Raw genomic sequence first — 22,845 nt, 5'->3', positions numbered from 1 at the left:
ACGGAGCCCATCTGCTGATAACCTTCATACACTGGGTTTTCTCTGCAGGAATTTGAAAATCCTGTGTGTCTTCTCATAGGTTTTTAAAGTCCTTCCCAAGGTCCTAAGAAGTTGTGATAATGGAATTCTGATGGCATAGCAAGAATCCTTTTGCTCCCCTAAAATGCTCAGTCTTCTGATAGGGGCAAGTCTTGCCCCTTCCGCAGTGGCATGTAACATGCCCTCTCATGTGGATACCGCACAAGTTCATTGCTTTCCGCAAAATGCAGTATTACTTAGCTGCCATGTCTTATTTAGTACAATGAGAGATGCTTTCCTTTAGTGGGATCCACATAACTGAATCATGTAATATTCATGTCCCACGTCAACTCTCCAGTCTTTCTATCTATTATCTCTGAGGAAAGCATGACCCAGCTTCACGTGCATACAACGTGATCTGGCTAAGAGGGGATTTATAAAGCCAGGAGAGCATTCCAGGCTAATGGCTGCGTGTTTCCCAGCACTGCTAGTAGAGACACGTGGATTTGTAATCAGGAAGGGGTCACAGATGCCATCTAAGGAAACCCATACAATGTATAGATACATAAACTGAGACCCAAGGAAGTGATGTGCCTTGGCCAAATGTCAGAATTTAAAAATACAGGTGTTTTGAATGAATAAGATGTCTGCATCATTCTAATGGCGTTTTAAAAAATATATAATTATTGTCACATGGAAAAAAATAAAGACATGGTCATGATGTCAAAAGACTAGAAACATCTGTCAATGCTGCGATAAATGACAGTTGTAAGGGAGGCATCAAGAGAGGGAAAGAAGGGATAAGTAACTAACAGCAAGTAATGGGTTTGTGTCGGGCCAGGCTGACATAGGCCTCCCTGGGGTTATAACCTTGGGATCTGTATTCTTCTGGCACTAATTCTGAATCATATAAACACGCAGAGCTGCATCTATGCTTATCCCTATTCTGTGGGACCACACCTGGGCTGAGGAGGATGTAAATTGGCATGAAGATACCAGGAATCCCAGTGAGTGCATCAACTTACCTTTAAACACATCACCGCAGTATCTCACCTCTGGCAGGGGTATGGGAATGGGGAGCTGCACCTTGGTGGCTGCTGGGCTTCCTCAGGAGAGGAAGATGCAATGTCTGCTGTAGCCCCGCCCTGCATCCTTCTACAAAGCTAAGTACATTCAATATTGGGTTAAAGATTGTTTATATATCAAAAGCAGAAGAACCAGTTTGACTGGGCCACAACCTCTCCACCATTCAAAAAAATACAAGAAAAAGTAAAAGATCAAAGAAGCAAACAGGAAAGAAATAACAAAAGACAGGCAGTGAGGCAGAAAGTAAGACAGGAATGACACAAGAAACGATAGAAATAAAGAGAAGGAGGGCTGGGTGCGGTGGCTTACGCCTGTAATCCTAGCACTTTGGGAGGCCGAGGCGGGTGGATCAGGAGATCAACAGATTGAGACCATCCTGGCCAACAGGATGAAACCCTGTCTCTACTAAAAATATAAAAATTAACTGGGCGTGGCGTTGTGCACCTGTAGTCCCAGCTACTCGGGAAGCTGAGGCAGGAAAATCGCTTGAACCGGGAAGTGAAGGTTGCAGTGAGCTGAGATCGCACCACTGCACTCCAGCCTGGGTGACAGGGCGAGACTTAATCTCCAAAATAAATAAATAAATAAATAAATAATAAAGAGAAGGAGTAAACAAAAGAAAGAAAAAGTGAAAAAGAAGAAAAAGGGAAACGAGACAAAAAAGAAAATGAGAAAAAGAAAGGAAAATCGACATTCCATCCCATCATCTAGAGTTGTCCCTTATTTAACTTCTGAGGCTTGCTCATTGTGGATCCTGGGAGACCCATTGCGGCCCAACAACCTTGGGAAGTGGGAATGAGCCGTTCTCACTGGTGATCTGCCTTTGTCACTACATAGAAGAGCATCGCCTAGGACAAAAATACGGGAAGCAAAACATTGACAGAGGCTCACGGTGCCTCCTGATCACATGAAATTTACTAATCCCATTTCTTCACCTATACAGTGTTCAAACAATAAAGGCTCCCAAGGTGTGATATGTTAAATGCAGGCAATATAGAGACATAACTTAATACATATCAGCTCACTATCCTTCTCTGATGGCGTACATATTTGTTATCTTTGTTTGATTTTTAAATTATCATGACTCAGGTACAAATAAGAACAGATTTCTGCATGCCAAGACAAGAAAAAGAAAAATTTGGGGGTAGCTGTTACACTGATACTATTTGAACTTTACTCTGAACCTAATTTTTCCAGTTATAAGAGCACTCATGGAAGTTATGTATTATTTCCAACAACCAAACATCAAGATTGAGAGTCTCAAATTGAAGCTTGAAGATATATGCTAACAAGGGATACTCCCAAAGATCTTGCATTTTTTTTTTTGGTGTAAAATGCCAAAATATAGAGCGGATGCATAAGGAAGCAATGATTTCAAGGTCCTCTCTCAGACTTCTAGGTGATAATCAGTAACTACTCTAAATGATAACCAAAGACAGATAGAATGAGAAAGAGTAGGGTTGCTTACTAAAATGCATGCTTCTGAAAACTGAGGGTATACAAAGGAAGAAACAGGCATAGCCTTGTCAACACTCACACATCAAAAGTGACATCCCTGCACTCTGCAAAGCTGAGAGATGGCTCCAGCAGGCTCCTGATGAGTGACAGCTTCCACCAGGGCTTCAGAGCGAGAACACAGGATCTTTATCCCTGATACTGTCCTCTCCCAGTCCTAACAGTATCCAATACTGCCCCAGGTTCTTCTGTGGAAAAAAATAAATAAATAAATAACAAGAGAAAAGAAAGAGGAGTTAGAAAAGAGAAAGAAGAGGCACCTGGGGTATGTATTTGTTTCTTCGAAACACAAGTGCCCACCATGTCCTGGTTCTGTGCCAGGCATGTGGAGGAGATGGATGTGTGAACAGTTGGTTGCAATTCAATGTGACACATTAATGGAGTTATGTAATAAGTTGAGTCAAATGAAATTGCCTTTATGAAGGTCTAAATGGTTGGATAGTATCCATTTCATAAGGTTCCATCTAATATAGAGAGCTCATTCTTTGGCCTCTGAGGTCACAATTAAATAAATCTTAAAGGTTAGCCTGGCATTTTCCAGATGACTGGAAGAGAAAGTTGGTTATAAACAAGAGGAAAAAATGTGCATAGGTCAAGACAAGGCGACGTGAGGTGCCCCTGTGCTCAGGGAGGGACATAAGGGTCTCCGTGGTTGGGGAAAAGGTGGCTGCTGACAAGTGGTAGGAGTAGCAGAGAGACAAACAGTGTTTTTGTCGGCTGGACTGAAGTTGTCTTCATCACTGGTAGGCAACAGAGATCTACCAAATTGTTTAAAATACAAAAATGGGTCATGTGGTGTAATGGTAGATTTTGGGTGTCAACTTGACTGGATTAAGGGATACCTAGATAGCTGGTAAAGCATTATTTCTGGGTGTGTCTATGAGGATGTTTTTGTAAGACTGACTCCTGAATCAATGGACTAAGTTAAAGAAGAACCATCTTCACCCACTGTAGGGGGAAACCATCCAATTGGCTGAGGACTTGGATAGAACAAAAAGGCAGAGAAAATATAAATTTCTCTCTCTCTCTCTCTCTTTCCCCTTTGCCCCCTTCTCTCTCTCTCCCTTGCTCCCCTTCTCTCTCACACATACTTTCTCTCTCTCTCTCCCCCTCTCTGCCCCTACCCCTCAGAGCTGGGTCACTTTTCTCTTCTTCCCTTGGACATCAGAACTCCAGGTTCCCAGACTCTGAGACTTGCACCGGTGGCCCCGTGGAGAAAATTTTTACTTTAGCAAAATTGCAAATCATCTCATTCATTCAGTGACTCATAGATCTATTCAATCAAACTGTATTAGATGTATACACTATGTCAGGAACTGCGATGACTGCTGGAAATTTGTTACCAAAGAGACACAAGCTTTTAATGTAGTTAAAATTTTCCAAAACAAATAGACAAATAACCAATAATGGCAAACATGGAGAACCATGAAAGTTCATAGAAGCTTTCCTTCATGTGATTGAATGAAAAGTATCTCTGCAAGATCCTGAGAAAGAATGGGACATTCAGATAAAGGAGTGCTGTCATTATGAAAGTAGAGCATTTGAAAAAGAGTGTAGAAAACAGAGAAAGAGATAGGGAGATGGAGGGAGAGGAGAGAGAGAGAGAGACAGAATGAATGGAGGAAAACAGAGAAAGAGATAGGGAGATGGTGGGAGGGGAGAGAGAGAGAGGAATGAATGAATGGAGGAAAACAGAGAAAGAGAGAGGGAGATGGAGAGAGAGAGAGAGAAAGAGAGAGAGAGAGAATGAATGCAGGAAAACAGAGAACGAGACAGGGACATGGAGGGGGGAAGAGAGAGATAGAGAGAGAAAATGGAGGGTTCAGAGATCTGTCCAAGCCTCAGATTCTAATGTAATATTAATGCACTCCAATATGTCAAGAAGGTAGTCACCCTAAGACAAATTCATTCTCTTTGTGGGCAGGTGCTCTGATCACAGGGTGCCCAGCAGTCTTGAGCTCAAGCACATGACTAGAGGTCACTGCTAGGAAGAAGGAAGACCCTCAGGGGATTCACAATTGATGGCACACCATCCACGTCAGTCTGAAATTTAACAGCAGGCTGCCTACATTAGTGTGCTGCCTTCAGTCTTCCATGTTGTTGTGACAGATGATTAGCAAAGAAGTGCTTGGGGAATTGTCCCCACTACTCATTATGAATTTTTCTGAATTAAACATCTGTTGGCAAATAAGTTAGCTTCCCAAATCCCACTTCCTATGTCATCTATACATGTGTCTTTGTGATATAATAAAAATTCAGTGGTCAAATATATAAGAAATGCTTTATGCAAAGTTGCATATTAGTTTTGGATTGTAGTTTTCAAAATCCATGTAATATGAGTAGTGGTATGGATATTTAGTGCTCTTTTCCTTAATGCACACATTCATGTCAGTGTTTGCTTGCCATACTGAAGTGAACAGTAAAAATACAGGATTTAATAAGTAGCAGGTATCCAAACGTAGATGCTCAAGCTGTTTTTTTTAACTTAACATTTAGATGTCGAAGTTGTTTTACAAAATAAAATGTGAAGAGAAGATTTAGAAATAAAAATATTGCAAATATAATCAGGCACCTGTTTATTAAAGCAAAATTTAAACTCAGATATTTCAATCACATGTATTAATTAGCAAATCACTGAGACCAATCATTGGTTAAACATGCCAAAAACCATAAAAACATTGTTTTGATAAAAACAAACTGAGTAATTTGGAGAGTTAATCTCATTCAGAACAACTTTAAAAGCTGGTAAATATATTTTGCTGAAAGACATGGAAGCACCAGCAAGGTACTGAAGTAATTACAGGACAAGACAAGTGAGAAGAAGAAAGTCTCCAAAGGCAAGCCCAGCATTTTGACCTTCCTTTCCTCTAGGAACATCTACTGATTCCAGAAAGTTGAGAGACTAAGAAACAAAACAAGCTTTTGTCATCCTTTTGGGTCTGAGAGACAAAACTTGGAGTCCAGGGCCCGCCTTGTGGGGTGGTCACTGGTAAGTTCTCTGTGTGCTGAGCTGAGAACTTGAAGGACCACACCATGAGAGAATGAGCACACTAAAAACAGGCTGGATTACATAGACTGAACTCCAGGCTTCAATCATCACAGCCCCTAGATTACCAATGCCCAGATCCACCCACCAGAGGCAAATGAAAATATTCTTTGCAAGATCTCATAGCTTGGAGATTAAATTATTTCTGGTTTATTCATTATCAATTTTTAATACTTAATCATAGGCAATTATGCAAATAATGAGAAAAGAACGCATTTCTAAAAGTGACAGACAATAAAAACAGACTCAGCGGAGTTAGATAATAGAGTTGTCTGACACAAAATTTAAAATAAATGTGCTTAACATCTTTAGTAATATAAAAGCAAGACAACATTTTGGTTAAAAAAATGAAAATTGTGAAACAGAACCAAGTGGAATTTCTGTATATAAAAAAATAAAAATAAGAACACAATAAGTGTGTTTAATATCCAAATAAACACAGACGAATAAAACATTCCATGAACTGGAAGATAGAGGAAAAGAAAACATTCAGAATGAAACACACAGGAAAAAGAGGCTGGATGATGGAGAATGGGGTCAGAAGAGACAGTAAAAGCTGCAGGAGGTAGGGAGATGGTCTTACATACACACAATTAGAGTCCCAGGAGGAGAGAAAAAGAGAAAGGAGCAGAAGTGACCTAAAGGCCAAGAGATTTCCCACTGATGCAAAACCACAGCAAACTAATTCAAGAAGCCCTACAACCCCTCACAAAATAAACATTCACGAAAACAAATATACACAACAAAAAAAATTAAAAAGAATGAAAAATATTTAAAAGTAGCCACAGGAAAAATAACCCAGCATATCCAAACAAGCAACAATTAAACCATTGAGTTGATTTCTCAATAGAAACTAAGGAAGACAGAAGGCCATGGAATGAGCTCAGCAAAGGCTCAATTAAAAATAAAAGCTTATCTAGAATTCTATATCCAGTAAAACTATTCTTTAAAGATAAAAGTGAAATACAGAATATAGTACCAAAGGATCCCCTTTAGGTAGAAAATTATCCCAGGTAATAACACAGAAGCAGGGAGAATAGATGACAGGAAAATGATAAACATGTGGTGAATGTACATGAATGTGTTCTGGATAAAATAGTTATTAATAATTTACCGTGGAGTCGAGGTCAGGAGATCGAGACCATCCTGGCTAACACGGTGAAACCCCGTCTCTACTAAAAATACAAAAAAAAAAAAATTATCAGGGCATGGTGGCAGGCGCCTGTAGTCCCAGCTACTAGGGAGGCTGAGGCAGGAGAATGGCATGAACCCAGGAGGCGGAGCTTGCAGTGAGCTGAGATCACGCCACTGCACTCCAACCTGGGAGACAGAGCAAGACTCCATCTCAAAAAAAAAAAAAAATATATATATATATATATATATATATGTAAAAAATAATTTAACGTGGGGTTTCAAAAAATGCAAAATTTAAATTAAAATAATAATAGTGTAAAAATAAGAAGAAGGTAAATGAGTGAAAATATACCAAGGTTCTCATTTTCTTGGAAATGAGTTCAAAAATGAAGCAGAAAACAGATTTAGAAAGTTCAGGTTGTGTACTGTAATTTCCACAGGTAATTACCTTATAGTAGGTAAACACCAGAAGAATGAAAGAGTGTAAATATAATAGAAAGGGAAAATGAAATAAAATAGTTTCAATAATTTTATAAGAAGGAAAGAAAAAAGATCATAGTCAAGACAATTAGAAAATAAGAGTCAGGAGTTTTAAAAAGCAAGCGTAGTAATAGTCATATTAAATGTAAATTGACTAATATATGAATTAAAGGGTAAAGAAAACAAAGCTCTTCATTCTGAAAAACAAGTACAAGTGCACACTGCTGGTAAGAAACACACTAACACGATATAAATAGAGAAAGCTTGGAACAAAAATGATGGGGAAAATTAACACCATGTAAATATTAACCAAGAAGTGCCACTGTACCATATTCATATGGCTGAAAAGTGACTTCACAGCAAAACATATTACTGGAGAGAGTGACATTCCATAACGGTAAGTCTCAATTCATCAGGAACACATAACAAATCAATCTTAGTATATAACTAATGACACACAGTCTAAACATAAAGCACACGTTTACAGAACTAAAAAGGAAATAGGCAAATCCACTATCACATTGGAAAATCTCAACAAACTTCTGTCTACAAACAATAGAAGAAATAGCCAAGAAGATACCAGCAAAACAGTAACATGCATAGATCACTACATCCATCAATTCATGAATGCCATGCTTTTCAGTTGCACATAAAACAGTATTTTTAGATGACCATATTCTGGCCCACATAGCAAGTCGCCACTGATTTCCAAAGATTGAAATCACGCACGGTATAGTCTCTGAACACATCATACCTAAGCTAAAAATTGGTAATAGAAAGATAACTGGAAAACGTCTTGGTTTTGGAAATTATGCAATAAAGTTCTAAATAACCCATTGAATTTCAAATGCTTTGAACTGAATTATAAAAAAACTAATACATGTGGGAGGTAGCTAGCATGTTGAAGACAATGTGGAGATATAAATGTATATTTCAAGAAAATTAAAAAGTTGAAAAGTATTGTTGTAAGCATCCATCTCAAGTAGTTAGAAAAATAATAGAAAATTAAATCTCCATAAAGAAAAGACAGAAAATAGTAAGAGAAGTAACTAGCAGCTGGGCACTGTGGCTCACGCCTGTAATCCCAGCACTTTAGGAGTCCGAGGTGGGAGGATCTTCTGGCTTTATATGCCCATCCGGGGCTTGGTTTGTAAGAGCATGACCTGATGGACTGGACCTTCTCAGTGTGACAACACATCACGTTTCCCAGCCTGTGATGCTGAGGTCAGACCCTAACCCACGCTCTAGTTTGGACACAACTCCACATCATTTATCCACCTTTGGCCACATTCTGACTTCTCCAGTGGGAAACTTCAACAATATTATGGGCAGGAGCAAGAATGAGAACGAAACCCCTGGGAGATCAATTCTGAGATGCATGAAACACCAGAATGAAGAAAAGAAACTGAAAAACTGATTCATAGTGAACATGTTATTGATAAAACTCCAATCTACAAGCATTTCTTTGTACCAGGAGAAATAAAAGAGTTTTGAACATTTTGTATGAAGCAAAATGTAGTAAACACACAGCAAACACGGTCTCCATTATTATTAAACAGATATATACAGTGTCATGGGTGAGGCCTTTCTTCAGTGTCTGTGGCATATTGTTTTATTTCAGTGAAAATAAATACATTTGGAAGAAATTTCAAAAGTTCAATCTCTCAGAACCCCCGACTGCACTTCTAATTTTCTTATAAGGTCATGGACTTTACAATTTTGAATTCTCTCACATTGGATTATCAGCCTAATTGTTGTAAGAGAAACAACAAAGACCACTGGGTTTCTAACCAGATGTATTTCTTTGCCTAAATGAGAGGACTCTCTCCAAGTCAATTCCGTCCATACATTTGGAAAAGGTTTTAAAAATGCAAGATGAGAACTAAGGTTAAATGATAACACAGTGAAACATCTGAGAAGCCTTGACCTTTCTTTTATTCCAAATAAATAGCTGTCTCTCTGATCCTGTCAACTCAGTATGTCAGTAGCTAGGAGCTTAAAATTCTTGTCCCAGGAGAGGGGCGGAGGAACTTAAGTGTGCCAAGTTTTTGAGAAAGGAACTAGGCACTAAAACGAGTTGGTGTTCAGTTCTGACCTCTTTTTTCTTCTTCTTCTTCTTTTTTGAGACGGAGTCTCACTCTGTCGCCCAGGCTGGAGTGCACTGGTGCATTCTCGGCTCACTGCAACCTGGGCCTCCCATAGTTTTGATCTCTTTTAGCATGAAGAAAGAAAACCTTGGAAAACTGTGTAAAAAACTGTCCTGGAAAACAATTTGGCCTATGTGTCGGGAACTTTGCAATGTTCTTACCCTTGTCATTGGCCCTTCCAGACCTCGAAACACGTCCTAAGGAAAAACTCGCTCAATAATTTCAACTCATTGTTTACTTCGTGTCTTGTGCCAGAGACATTTATGATACTGAGTGACAGATGTCTCTTTCTGCCCTTAGTGTTTACACTTTACTAAGAGAAACAGATATGAAACAAATAATGATCCTCAAATATAATTCTCACTGAGACAGCTTTAATAGTGAAAAGCCAGCGAAAAAGTGTCCATTGTATGGAAATTGTTATATAAACTATAGGAGACAAAATATTCAACACGGTAAATTTAGCACAGACATTTACTTCCATTTCTTCCTCAAATATTACCAAATTACCAAAAAATGTATAAGACCACACAGAAAAGATAATAGAAAACAGCTGCCTACCTGAGGTATTTTCAAAATTTTGAAGAAAACATGGGGATTTGGAGGAGAGCCTGATTTATCAGAACTGAGGAAGCAGTAACTTAAGATAGAGTGACCACCTCTGACCCAAGAACTCAGAAAAACCCATGCCATTCAGGCACCAGTGACATGGGATGGAGGCATGAGGCCCGGGGCAGAAACAGAGTACTGACTAAAGCCTCTAGGAAAAGATGTCCTCTCCCTATTTAGAGCGGCCAAGCCTCCTCCAGCCTCAAGCAAGAGAATTTTTTTTATTATTATACTTTAAGTTCTAGGGTACGTGTGCACAACGTGCAGGTTTGTTACATATGTATACATGTGCCATGTTGGTGTGCTGCACCCATTAACTCGTCATTTACATTAGGTATATCTCCTAATGCTATCCCTCCCCCCTCCCTCCACCCCACAACAGGCCCCGGTGTGTGATGTTCCCCATCCTGTGTCCAAGTGTTCTCATTGTTCAATTCTAACCTGTGCAAAAACTGAACCAGAGAAGCTCTAGAACTTTTCCCTGTGAAAAACCTGGCTTCCCCCAGAATCAGTGAACAGTGGAAGTCCCCAGTTTACAAATTACCCCAACACATACCTGGCCCTGCATACCCCCATGCACAAAGCATCCATTGTTTTTTGTTTTTTGTTTTTTTTTTTGCTTTCTATCTTATTTTTAAATACAAATAGCTGACCAAGGATCAGTACACATTTTGGACAACCTCCAAAATGAAATGAAAAACAAAACAAAACAAAACAGAAAAATAAATAGAGCCCAGTATAAACAGAGAGAGTGGACAAGAGAAGAAAACTCAGATAATCATTCATAAACTTGCATTCCTAAAACTAAAACACCATGCTATGAAAAAACATCAAAGACTAAGAAGAAATCTCAAATTAAACATGATAGCTGAACATTAAATCAAACCAATAGAATATTATAAGAGGAATAAAAATGGAGAAGAACTCCCAGAGGAGAGTGAAAGATAACAAATGTGGAAAAACAATAAAATGTAATGAAAACGGAAGAGTCAGATGCTGGTTCAACATTAACTTTGAAAGAAAGTTCAGAATTACAAGACCGGTAGAATTGAAGGAAGACAGCTCTGGTTGGGTGATAATGGCTCCCAAAGAAGTCCAGGTCCAAATACCTAGAACCCATGAATGTTACCTTATTTGGGAAAAAGGTTTTTGCAAATGTGATTAAGGATCCCGAAGTGAGGAGATTATTCTGGATTATGTGGTGGGCTACGTGGCACCATAACTGACTTTATAAGAGGAAGGCAGAGGGACACTTGTAAGACACAGATTAGAAGGCCACGTGAAGATGTGGGGAGAGATTGAAGCAGTGTGGCCATGAGGGACACCAGGAGCCACACAAACTACAAGAGTTGAGAGACGGAGCATCCCCCACAGCCTCCAGGAGGAGTATAGCCCTACTAATGCCTTGATCTTGAATTTTTGGCCTCTTCAAATGTAAGATCATAAATTTCTATTGTTTTAAGCCACCAAGATTGTGGTAATTTCTTACAGGAGTCATAAAAAAGACTCCTGATACCCCAACTTTCAAAGAAATGAAAGTTCCCAGAACTAAAGGAGAAGTGTCCTGATAATAGACGCTACCGGCATTTTAGCACAGAGTGAAAAAAGAAATCTATATTAAAATGCATCACTGAGTGTCTTAGTCCTTAAAGGGCTCCTATAACAGAAGACCTGAGATAGGGTAATTTATAAAGAACTAAAGTTCATTTTCTCACAGTGCTAGAGGCTGGGATGTCCAAGTTCAAGGTGCCAGCATGCTTCCACCTTAGAAGCAGAGAGTAGACCAAGGGCTACTCAGTCTGGCGAGAGCTGCTCTCTGCTTCCAAGATGGCGCCTTACTGCTGAATCCTCTAGAGAAAAGGAATGCTGTGTGCTCACATGGAGGACCCTGAAAAGGAATGCGGGGTGAGCGAGATGAAAACTTCGGAAGGCAGGGGAAAGCAGAGAGGTTGGTTTAAAGAGAACTTCTTCATTGAGGGGTGCTGAGCTGAGAGACACAGCAGGAGAAGGAATCATCCAGGTTGCAGACACTGTTTCAGGCTGAGATCTGAAGGGGAAAAGAGAGCAGCCTGTCAATTTGCTCAGAGAATTCAAGGGGTCAGCAGGCACACAGCTGAGATGTTGCATGGATGTGGGGAGAGTGAAGGGATGGATGGGGGATGAGGAGAGATGCGACCAGAGTTTTCCACAAATTTCAGATCATGAAAGATTTTTTTAAAACTTTACCTTTTAAACTATAGAGAAACATTAAGTGGTTTCTATATTTGTTTTTATTATTTAAGGAGGAAAGGGGTGACAAGATCTCACGTGTATTTTGGAACACTCTCTCCAGTAGTGGAGATTAGAGAGAGTCAAGGCTGGACACAGGACTCTTATTGGGAGGCATCCTGGCCAGATCCATGAGTGTCCCAGTGTGTGGTGGTGGAAATGGAGCAAAAATCAATGTCAGAAATGTGCAGGAGGTGAGGAGACACCTGTGCAGGCAGAGGTTTCTGTGTAGGAACCTGGATGCAGGCTTCTGTGTGGGAACTTGAATGCATGATTCTGTGTAGGAACTTGAAGGTAGGTTTCTGTGTAGCGACCTGGACACAGGTTTCTGTGTATAAGCTTGAACTCAGGTTTCTGGTGTAGAAACCTAAATCCAGGTGTGGGTGCAGGAACTGAAGGGGTGTTGGTTGTCCTCATGGAGATGAGGGACACAGAGGGTGAGCCATTTTACAATGAGTTTATAGTGTAGCTGTCTGAAAGGCAGGGCTATTTGCACCATGTACTCTGGAAAGCAGTCTGGGCTTCGTGTACTGAGCACAGAGCCAGAGGCCAAAGTCATGAAGGTGAACAGCCTCTCTACCCACAAACGAGCAGAGGGGTAGAAGTGGGAAGATGGAGAGCCCTGGGGCTGAGCCACATTTACAAGTGAGTCCCTGCAGGAGACTGCATGGAAAAAGAGGGCAGGAGACAATAAAGGGGCCTATGAGATGGGGCGGAGTGAGGTGGAGGCTCTAGCAGGGGCAGCTCCCCAAGCCAATCCTGAAAAGTGACTGCAGAATGTTTTTAGAGTCAGCCGTAAGGAGGTCATTAGTGACTCAAGGAAGGGGATTCTGAGATGGGCTTAGAGAAGACACAGTGGTATGAAGCCAAAAGCAGGCTTATGGGGAAGAAGCCTGGAGTTGAAGGGTGATGGCTGTGGGTGGTGTGGTCCCATGAGATGAGGATAGCTGAGCAGTGGGAGATGGCTGGCGGAAGGCCCAGGGCAGGCAGAACACTGGCCACTGAGAGGTACAGGGGGAAAGGGAGAGGCTGAAAGTTAGACCCAAGGCCATGCTTTGACAATACACCTGAACCAGAAAGGGAGTTGGTCAACATTCATGTCCCCAGACTCCAATCTTAGATGCCCTACCTGTTTTACTCTTCACTCTTGCTGCCACCATCTTGAATCCTTGGCACCAGGTTATAGTTCCTGTACAGTGTTTCTCGCATTAGTCTTTGCCCTTCCGTTTTCACAACCAACATCCTAACGTGGGATCCTGTGGTTTCATACGTGGACCACTCTAGGGCCTCCAGACCGGGCTCTGCACATGGCCCTCCCTCTCCTAATCTACTCAGTACCTCTCTGCAAAATAAATATTGCTAGATTTTCTGTACAATTCAGGTGGGAGGCTACACTTCCTATGTTGCTAGTGTTTCTTGGATGGTCAGACCAAGTATCCCAACTGGATGTTAAGATCCTGGAGAGCAGGACTGTGGCTTACAGTCTTTTATTTCCCCACAACTTTTGATTAATAATGTTTTTAAATAAAAGTAATTGGGGCCGTGATGATTCAGTTGGTCAAGCAACAGGCTGAGTACAACGTTTATAGAAAGGCACACTGGGCTGGGTGCAGTGGTTCATGCCTGTAATCCTAACACTTTAGAAGGCCAAAATGGGCAGGTAGCTTGAGCCCAGGAATTTGAGACCAGCCTGGGCAACACAGGAAGACCTTGTCTCCACAACAACAACAACAACAACAACAAAATATTAGCCAAGAATGGTGGGTTATGCTTATAGTCCCAGCTACTCAGGAGGCCGAGGTGGGAGGATAGCTTGAGCCTGGGAGGTGGAGGTTGCAGTGAGCCAAGATCGTGTCACTGCATTCCAGCCTGGGCAACAGAGCAAGACCCTGTTTGGAAAAAAAAAAAAAAGGTACATTGGCTTAGTGGTTGAGGGCTTACACCCTGGAATGACACAGTCCCAGTTAACATGTTCTGAAGTAGCTTGGATGGGCATCCTCAAAAAGATATGTCCACATCCTAATACCCAGGCCCTGTACACATGAGTGTATTTGGAAAAAAGGGGTCTTTTCAGGTGTAATTAAGGTTTTTCAGCTGTGATCCTCCTGGCTTATCTAGGTGGACCCCACATAGAATGACGACTGCTGTCCTTATGAGAGACAGGAGAAGAAGGCACAGGGACAGAGACCATGTGATGGCCAAAGGGAAGATTGGAGTGACAGAGCCACAAGCTTAGGAATCCCTGGAGGAAGCAAAGGAAGATTGTCTCCCACAGCCTTCAGAGGGAGTGTGTGGCCCTGCCAACATCTGGACTTTGGACTTCTGGTCTCCAGAGTTGTAAGAGAATAACTTGCTGTTGTTTTAAGCCTCTCAGTTTGTGGAACTTTTTGTGATGGGAGCCCCAGGAAGCTAGTGCAGTGGCTTTGGGGAAATCGCTCAACTTCCACAGTCAGGCTATTTCATAGTTGCACAGACTAATGCTCAGAGAGATGCGGTGAAACACTTCATAGAAAGTGGTTTGCCTGTGCCCGACACAAAGTGAATGTTTCCTATAGGCTGGAACACTTGACTGTGGCAAATAGACTGGCTTCTATGAAGATATGGACTTAGGCCTGGAGGTGGGGTACGCAGAAGCAAACAAGTATTTTGTAAGACCCACCCTCAAAAAACAGTGCCTTGTTTACACACAAATATTAAGTTGATGCAAAAGTAATGATGGCTTTTGCCATTAAAAGTAATAATTATTTTGGATTAGCTATTTCTACTTGCATGGTGAAAATACTTCCTTGGAGAATTGAATGTGTGGATAATTTATAGAATGCATACAATTATTTTATCTGCTTAAGTTATCAGTGCCTAGCTGAGGATGAGGAGAGGAAGGTATGGTTTTATAATATCATACCCATTCATGGTAAGGAAAGGTAAAGAGCAGAGGAATCTTGACATCTGCCTATGGAGACATGCTGAGAGGCAAACTGAGCTCCTCTCCAGTTTCTCCACCTACAGACAGGGAAAGAAAGGGCCAGTGTTGCCTTTGATCTGGGTGGCCTGGGCTGGCATCTGTATTTCCACCTCTCCTCCTGGGTACATGTTACGGTTGCATTGTCATTCTCCTTTGTAGCTATGATATGGGAGGAGGGCAGGGAAGTACTGGGTAGAGAAGGGTGGGGTACGTGGTGAGGGCTCCACCCTCAGGCCTGTGCTCTTGGACCTAAGTGAGAACAGGACCTAAGTGAGAACAGGAACTCCTGTTTTCATGCCCAAATGTTGCATTTTCCAAGATCACTCTGGCCCACCACACCCCCCATCTTGTGCCCATATGAACCTAAGACCTTAGTGGACACACACACAAGTGGCTGAACTTCAAGACCAGCAGACCAGTGACAGTGGAACGACGCAGCAGACAAAGAGCGAAGGGAGGGACATCTGGATATCAAGGGGAGTTCCACCGGGGTGGGTGGAGAAGAGTCTGGCCACTGGGGAAGATTATCTCCCCCACCCCTCCACCTTCCAGCTCCCCATCCATCTCCCTGAGAGCCACCTCTACCACTCGATAAAACCCTGCACTCAGCCTTCAAGTCTGTGTGTGATCTGATACTTTCAGGACAGGGCAAGAGCTTGGGATTCAGAAGGCTGTCACACTGGGTCTCTGATCTTGACATAAGGCAGAGGATCTACTGAGCTTATTAACACTCAAAGCCATCTGAAGACGGCAAAGCTGAAAGAGCTTTGTAACACGGGGGTTGCAGGCACCCACCCCTAGACACTACCTGAGGGCAGGAGCCCAGAACACTTGCCCTGCCCTCTGCACCTGACCCTCTGCATGCTCCCCCTAGGGGTTTGAGCTTCCAGGGGACCAAACAGGTGAGCCACATCCCTGTCACACATCCTGCAAGGGGAATCAGGGAACTCTCCCATTTCAGTTAGGCACATTCATTCGCTTACTTTGGCAAAGAAAATGTGAAGAGTGACATGTGACCGTTGCTGACAGCAAAGCACTGTGTGATCGGTCCTATTCTCTTCTCCCTGCTACAGGAGATAAAGGCTGCCGCCGCCCAAGTGTCTGATGAACCACACCGAGCAGAGCTCTCTGAGCCTGGGTTGTAAAGTGATGAACTTTGTGGTTATAAGCCTGTCTTAGTCTGTTTGGGCTGCTCTAATAATATACCATCAATTGGGTAGTTTATAAAACAGCAGAAATTTATTTCTTACAGTTTTGGAAGCTGGGAAGTGTAAGGTCAAGTTGTCAGTGGATTCAGTGTCTGGTGAGGGCTTGCTTTCTCGTTCATAGACGGTGCCTTCTCACTGTAACCTCACATGATGGAGGGGGTGACGGAGATCTCTGGGGTCCCTCTTATAAGGGCACTAATCCCATGTATGGGGGCTTCACCCTTGTGACCTAATCACCTCCCAGAAACCCCACCTCCAAATACCATCACAGTGGGCATTAGGTTTCTAAATAGAAATTCTAGTGGAGACACAAACATTCAGTCTATAGCAAAGCCCCTGTGGCTTGGGGTGGTTTCTAATGAATAGTACAACTTTACTGTCTCATGTTTGCTGAATGTATCCTGGTTCCTTTTAGAGGGATTAAAGATTCTCTATGGAAATCTTCCATATGATGTTTTGTTTCCACAACTGAAAGATGGGGCCACGCTATTTCTCAGTAAAATCATGCACAGATTATTTATCAGCTAAATAAATGGGTTTTGATTCTCTGAGATTTAATTTTGTACTCTCCATGAAACTGAGCTCTTACAAAATTTGCACCATTAAAATTTGTTTAAAATAGAGAATACTGTATGTGGATATTTCATGCATACAGGTACAATTGTTATTGTTCTTGTTTTGTAGAATGTGAACTGAGCATCTAGGAAGCTATGTTCTATCTACAAGAACAGGACCATATCATGTAGTATTAGTAGATACCTAAAGCTATTCCACTTCCCAATTGCTGTGTGATACTTAGGGAAGAGAAACCACAAAGCCAGGTCTCCTGTTCACCTGCTGGCCTCTCCTGGTGGGGAGTGACTTCCTGAGAGCATGCTGTATTCACCCTGCAGCCCCAACACCTACTACACTGAAAAATACATAGTGGACAAACAATACACCCTTTATAATAATTGGTGTTTCTAAAGTTATACTAGCCTCTAGCCGGGTGTGGTGGCTCATGCCTGTAATCCCAGCATTTTGGGAGGCCAAGGTGGGTGGCTCACCTGAGGTCAGGAGTTCAAGACCAGCCTGGCCAACATGACAAAACCCTGTCTCTACCAAAAATACAAAATAATTTACCCGGGTGTGGTGGGAGGTACCTGTGTTCCCAGCTACTGGGGAGGCTGAGGCAGGAGAATCACAGAGGCGGAAGTTGCAGTGAACCGAGATCCCACCACTGCACTCCACTCTGGGCGAGAGAGCAAGACTCAATCTCAAAAAAAAAAAAAAAAAAAAAAAAGGCCAGGCTCGGAGGGTCACATCTGTAATCTTAGCACTTTGGGAGGCTGAGGCAGGTGGATCACCTGAGGTCAGGAGTTCAAGACCAGCCTGGGCAACATGATGAAACTCCATCTCTACTAAAAATACAAAAATTAACTAGGTGTGGTGGCACGTGCCTGTCATCCCAACTACACGGGAGGCTGAAGCACGAGAATTACTTGAACCCAGGAGGCAGAGGTTGCAGTGAGCTGAGATCGTGCCATTGCACTCCATCTCAAAATAAATAAATAAATAAATAAATAAAGTTATACTATTCTCCTATTTATTTTAAAAAGTAAACAGCATGTAGTAAACATCAAAATAGATGAACAATATCTTTTGGGTGGATAGACAGAAAGGAAGATAAAAATGTCATTCTAAATCTACCTTGTCTCGAGAGAAATGGTGGAAGGCTTTGGTGGATTTCATGTTTTGCCCAATGGCTACTATGACAGCTGGTCGGTGATGCAGATGTCTTAAATGGGACTTTGTTTTTCTGCTAGGGAAACTGACATGCAAATTATATTAACATATGGCATAAGCGTTTGATTAAAATCAGAAAAGGTAATATAAACTACCTGATATTAAATTTTGAAATAGGGCAGAACTCCTTTCATACACATACATTATTTTCAGAAGAATGATTCTGAGAAAAAAGATTCCCAATTATTTTAAGATTATAAAGTCAAAAATAGAAGCATCAGGAAAGTGGAGGGCCAGCTCTGTTTATGTGGAATTTCTTGCATATTTTGAATGAATGAGCTACGTAGAATAATTTCAAGAAAAGGGCTTAAACTATTTATTTGAGACATCAGTTATGGTTTCAAAATTTATTATTGCCTCTTCATTAGGAGTTTCATAGTATTGTCTCTACTTGCTGTTTCAGTGAAATATATACCTTGTGGGAAAAAACCTTTTTTGACTGCATACTAAAGAACACCCAACCAATAAGGAGTTCAATGTCCCATACAACTGGAAGTTGGAGATAATGTATTTCAGGATAGGTTAGTGCAGAGGTGCATCTATGTCATCAAGGAGCCAGGAAATTTCCCTCCTACTGTTATTCATAGTATATTGGCTTTTACCCTGAATATTGAACCTTTTTCATTGCAAGAGGAAACCATAGTTTCAAACGTCATATGCTTCTATGTAGAAGACAGAGGATACTTTCTTCTCAAGCCTGTCTTTTATTAGAGTATTAGATTTTTCCCAGGAATCCAACAGCCGCCTTACACTTACATTTCAAAGTCAAAAAATGATAGATAAGTGAGGTGATGAATATGTTAGCTTGATTTAATCATTCCACATTGTATACATATATCACATCAATGTATACAATTATGATGTGTGTATTAGTTCATTCTCACAGTCTATGAAGAAATATCTGAGACTGAGTAATTTATAAAGGAAAGAGGTTTAATTGACTCACAGTTCTGTATTGCTGGGGAGACCTCAGGAAACTTACAATCATGGAGGAAGGCAAAGGAGAAGCAGGCACCGTCTTCACAGGGCAGCAGACGGAGTGAGTGCAAGCAGGGGAAATGCCAGATGCTTATAAAACCATGAGATCTTGTGGGACTCTCTCATTATCATGAGAACAGCATGAGGGAAACCGTCGCCATCGTCCAATTACCTCTACCTGGTCCTGCCCTTGATACATGGGGATTATTACAATTCAAGGTGAGATTTGGGTGGGGACACAGAGCCATACCATATCAATGTGTCAATCAAAAATAGTATAATTTTTAAAAGCCAAATATTGTGTTAATTATTGTCTGATAACACTCAGGCAAGAACCCCATAATTAATATGTTCATCCCCCATGTACTGAAGGGCTGAAAGTCTAACAGCTACATTTCTGAAACATTCTTGCAGCTTGAGTTTGGGATGGGAAACTGTCAGGAGAGAATGTGTATAAAGTGTTGTAGGCAGAACTGAGGGGGAAGCCATCACAACTCTGTCTGTGCCATGAGGTGTTGTGGTTCCATCAATGGTAGAAACAGCAGCAGCTCTCCGGAGTCTGCATGGCTATATCCATTGCCAAAAAATCATCTACTGAGGCATCCTGACCACAGCTCTCCAGCACTTCCAATGATAGGAAGAAGCACCTGACTCCTGTGTCAGATGACATTCTGCTTGAAATGTCTGTGTGGCTCCTGTTTCCCTCCTTGAACCCTGACTGATCCACAGTTACTGGTGCCATCATGGCTTCTCCTGCCCCGAGTCACAAAGAGACCCACATTCCATGAGCGTATTGCCACCTAAGACTTGGATATAAAAAGCTGGCATTCTTCCAGCAAAACAGAAAGTGGGGAGGGTCTCATTGTGGTGGAGGGACAATCAACAGTGACTGCCTTATATCATCAATCTCTATTAGATTTATCTTCCCTACCATTAATTCAAGTCTCCAAAATGGTCATGATAGAAACTAACCTTTTTTAAAATGAGAATTTCATGTTCCTATTTCTTAATAATTTTGTTGCCACCTTGGTTTTCTATGGAGGTGACATAGAAAATCTTGGCCTTAAATTTATTATGCAACTTTGAAGTGGTTAAATTTAAGGATGTGGTGATGTTTTAATTCATGTCTCCAATAGATCTGTGCCGTGTAACAGTTTTTACATTCTCTATGCACTTTTAAATCTTTGCTCAAACCTAAAGCCTTTGTCTGCCAATTTAAGTTGGAGTTACTCCTTAAAATGTACTCTGAAAAGCTTTCATTTAAAAAGCATTACTTAGTTTGACAACTAGTCATCTCCTCATACAAAATATATTTCTGTAGGTTTTAAGAACACATTCAAGTATCCTCCATATCTCCTTTTTTATAAGACAAATTATGAATTCTAACTTGTTACTTTCATTTACTTTCCAAGACAAGGAACTGCAATCTTGTTCCAGATCAGGACCTGGGGAAGAGTGCTAAAGTGTCTCCATCCTCTCGGACAGTGATGGTGGTGGCACTAGCAATTGTTGATCTTTGTCTCATTTGCCAGTAGATCCAATCCTGATTATTTCCCTGCTTTATTCTGTAGTGAAGGTTTCTATACTATACAGACTGCATGCTTCAAGCCCCCATCCACTGATTCCTTTTGGGTTTGAACAATGGCTGGCACCGGAAGGATACTGAAGGTGGGAGGAAGGGAGGAGAGAAGATATTTCTGCTCTCTCTTTGTCTACCTTGGCTGGCATCTCTGTAACCTCACAATTTCTCCAGCTCACATTGCTCCACCATGATTTTCTTTTGTGCATCATGATCTCAGCCCTTGGCCCTGGCAGCACTACCCACTCCCCGCCTTTAGCCTGGGTGATAGTGTGTTTATTCATCTCTGTTACATCACTGTTCTCATTTAGATTCTTAGCTCTTTCACCACTGTGTTTACATTTTCTTAGATTAACTTTCTTTATTTTAAGTCCTTTAAACCTTTCTTTATTTTGTACTTAAGTGGTCAGGCCTGACTGACACCCACATCTCATCTGCAGACATGGACAGGTGGAATTGAAGGTGCTTGGAAGTAGACGTTCTGATGGAAGAGCTGAAGGGAATAAAATAGAGATACTCTTTGAATGGATTAAACAAGCAAGAAAAACTTTTAATGAATAGCGGACCCCGAAGTTGCGATCCAGGAGAGACTTTTCACACAGCCAGGAAAGACAAGTGCAAGAAACATCAGTCAAATAGGCAAATGAGACATTGTTTGTACATTGGAGCATGGCAGGTTTTTCAGGTGCTAGGATCCTGGAGACGTCAGCCCGACACGTTGCAGTGACGTATTTGCTTTCAGTGCATCATGGGAGAATCATCAAATATATTCTGCGTAAGGACAGTGGATGCCAGTTCAGATGGTGGGATGCGAAGGTCATCGGAAAGCAACCCTTGCCCATTGTCTTGGCATGGTGCTTGACATAACACTCTTTTGGAATCACAAGACTTTTGAGTATACCTTGAGAAATCACAGTCCCATGAATCCTTTTCTGTTACTACCTTGACAAGAGTTAGAAAGCCATTTTGTACATTTTTTTTTTAAAAAAGAATAAAACTAAAAATGAGATGTTTTCCAGTAAAGGACCCAGGAGTCAGATGGAAAGGATTATGTCAAGCTATGTAAAGAGCATATAGCTAATAGGTCATAGCCGCTAAGAAAAATAGGGGAATCTGGGTGTAAAGGTAGAGAAATAGACACAAAAGATATCTTTTTTATTTTGTTACTCGTGGCCAATGACCTATGTAAGGGACTACTAAGTGAACCTCCACACTGAATCCCCAGGCAAAAGAAAAACCGTTTAACGAAGAGTTATATTATCTGTTTTTCTTCTTCATTTTCTTTTCTTCTTCTTTTTTTTTAAGTAAGTATAGATATTCTCATACTTTCAGGATGGACTTTTTTTTGAAATAGAAGCATTATTTTGACATTAATCTGACAATAACCAATATTCAATTCCCTGAAAAATATGAGGTTAAAAATGGGCATTTTGGTGTGACCAATTTGACAATTGATAGCCACACAAAAACTTAGACTAGTTGTATCATTGTTTTTTATTGTTTTTTTTCTTGAAACACTATAATAATTAAATAGATAGTGATCAGAAATACATGTATGTAGTGTACATATACAGTGTGTATATGCACACACATATGTACACATATATATTTTTATACTTCCTACTACTCCTATATAACTTTAAAAGGCCAGAGAGGTAACAGGAATTTAATTAGATTTCCTGAGCCCCTTTCCTTCAACTACAAATGAAGCCAATAAAATCCACTTCTTAGTGCTGGTATGAGGATTGTGGCTTCCCTATGTGCCAGTTACTCTTCCTTGTCTCAACAGAGAGAGCATCTGGCACATACAATTATTATCCTCCATTATTTGATTATAAGCTTTACTTTCAACCTCTGCAAAACCAAAAGAAAGCCTGATTTCATTGCAAACTTTCACTGTTGAAATGCCGGAGAGGCTCAGATTGGCGCACTTTATCATTATACAGAACAGTTGCAAATCTTAAATGAACACGTCAATTATTCATGAGCCTGAGGTCGTGAATGCCAACTGTAAATTATTAATCAGCCGA

Source organism: Pan troglodytes, chromosome 4, assembly GCF_028858775.2.
Source record: "Pan troglodytes isolate AG18354 chromosome 4, NHGRI_mPanTro3-v2.0_pri, whole genome shotgun sequence".
Taxonomy (NCBI): domain Eukaryota; kingdom Metazoa; phylum Chordata; class Mammalia; order Primates; family Hominidae; genus Pan; species Pan troglodytes.
The sequence above is the reverse complement of the archived record's forward strand: the minus strand, read 5'-3'. Positions refer to the sequence as shown.